The following is a 2,279-nucleotide window of genomic DNA, read 5'->3' as shown; positions in this document are numbered from 1 at the left end:
CTTCTGCTCTGGTCAGGGATGACGCTGTCACTGCCGGGGGTCGAAAGGTCAGTGGAGACAGCACAGACTAAACATCTCATAATCGGAACAGCGTGGATCTGGGTGAGGATCCCTGCGGGGCCTGTATCTGTTCCGTTTTAATGTCACCCCTTGGAGTGCTAGCTCCTGGTCAAGTTGTCATTCTGTACTTCAGAGGGAGGAGGCCAGCCCTGATGAATCAGCAGGACTCAGAGCTCAGGACAGGAGAGAGCCGCATCTTCCGTGGGTCCCTCACCCAGTGCCAGCCCCAGGGCTCAGGGCGGGGGCCACCAAGGGGATAACAACCCTGGGGGAGCTGCCAGTCCAGCGGGAAAGGCTTAATGTTATCTTAAATAACACCGAGCCTGTGCAAAACAAAGCCCTTCAGAGCCTTCGCTGCAGACTCCTGACTGCGGGCAGGTGAGTGGCTCCAGACCGTACATGTCTCTCCTCTCTCTCTCTCTCTCTCTCTCTCTCTCTCTCTCTCTCTCTATCTCATTCCCAGGATTTCTGAGGAGGTCCACAGAAGGGGCAAGAAAGGCTTCCCACGGAGATGGTAAGGCTTGTGCAGCATCTCACAGGATGAATCGGAGTTTTTCAGGAATAGAAGGGCAGAAAGAGCATTGTAGTCGCGGGGAGTAGCTTGGTGAAGTATGGACTATTCGAGGGACGTGGAGGAACCTGGAGGGGCTGGACTGTCTGCAGGGTGGAGGAGGGGCTGTGTCTGGAGATGAGGCTGGAAGGGGAGGCCGGGGTCAGCGTGTGAAGTGCTTTGAAGACCATGCTGAGAGTTCATAGTTTATTCCAAGGGCTCCAGAGAGCCTTTGCAGGTTCTTGAGCAAGGGAGTTACATGGCCAGATGTGCATTTTGGAGAAACAACTCAGGGCAGTGGAGGATTTGGCCTGGCGTCAGGAAGACCAGATCTGTTATTATTGTAGAACTGAGAGTGCCTGGAATCAGAACAGTGGCTGTAGGAGGAGATGGGATGGGACCCAATGCCACCCAGATAAAAGAGTTCATTTCCAGACCAAGCTACTTTGGTTCAGAGGATAGAGTGTCAGCCTGCAGAAGGAAGGGTCCCAGGTTCGATTCTGGTCAAGGGCACGTACCTCGGTTGCAGGCTCGATCCCTGACCCTGGTTGGGGTGTGTGCAGGAGGCAACCAATTTATGTGTCTCTCTCACATCGATATTTCTCTCTCTCTCTTTCTCTCCCCCTTTTCCCCCCTCTCTCTAAAAAAACCAATGCACCCAGCTGGTATGGCTCAGTGGTTGAGTGCTGGCCTATGAATCAGGAGGTCGTGGTTTGATTCCTGGTCAGGGCACGTGCCGGGGTTGCGGGCTCAATCCCTGGTATGGGGCGTGCAAGAGGCAGCCAATCAATGATTCTCATCATTGATGTTTCTGATGTTTCTCTCTCTCTCCCTCTCCCTTCCTCGCTGAGATCAATAAAAGTATAGAGACTTTTAAAAATATATGGAAAGATATCCTCGGGTGAGGATTAAAGAAAAAGAAGTTTCATTTCCCACTTTATTTGAGCTGGCTAAGGCCTATGACTAAATTCTGGCCAATCCCTGCCCCTTAGGGATTTTTGGGGTTCTGGGTACAGATGGAAGTGGTGGGCTTGACCTCTGAAAATATCTCCTTAAAGGGAGGAGCATGTGACTTCTCTGTCTGCCAAGCTATTGCCTGAAATTCAAACATGACGGTAGGAGCGCTTACAGTCATCTTGGATCATGAGGAAGAGCTGCAAGGAAACGGATCCCTGAAAACTTTATAGGATTGCCACACCAGCCCCGGCCTATTTTCACCCAAAATTATTTGATGTGTGGGGGATATCAACTTCTATCTTGTTTAAGTCACTGATATTTTGGAGTTTTCTGTTAATGTATGTTGTTGTAATGTACCCCGCGAATCACAGAAGGACGCCTCAAGAAGTCGAATTAAGGAGTCACATTTATTGCAATCCGGGACTACGAGGGGCCATGCACTCCAAATCTCGCAGTGCCCTCCCCATGCCCACCACCAGATTTACAGACAAAGATCACAAAGGTATTGATTACATCCCAGGGTTTGGAATGAGGAACCTGGTTCGCAAAAAAAAAAAAAAAGCAGTTTACAGAAGCAGAATTAAGCATGTTAATGATAGTTTGAGGTCTCTGGATCACTGAGTTGACAGAAACACATTTTCTGGGACCGCTGGGTTGACAGGAACACATTATCTAGAGCCCTCGGGTCTTTAGACTACTGAGTTAACAGGAA

This window comes from Myotis daubentonii, chromosome 1 (assembly GCF_963259705.1).
Source record: "Myotis daubentonii chromosome 1, mMyoDau2.1, whole genome shotgun sequence".
Lineage (NCBI taxonomy): Eukaryota > Metazoa > Chordata > Mammalia > Chiroptera > Vespertilionidae > Myotis > Myotis daubentonii.
Note: the sequence above shows the minus strand (reverse complement) of the source record.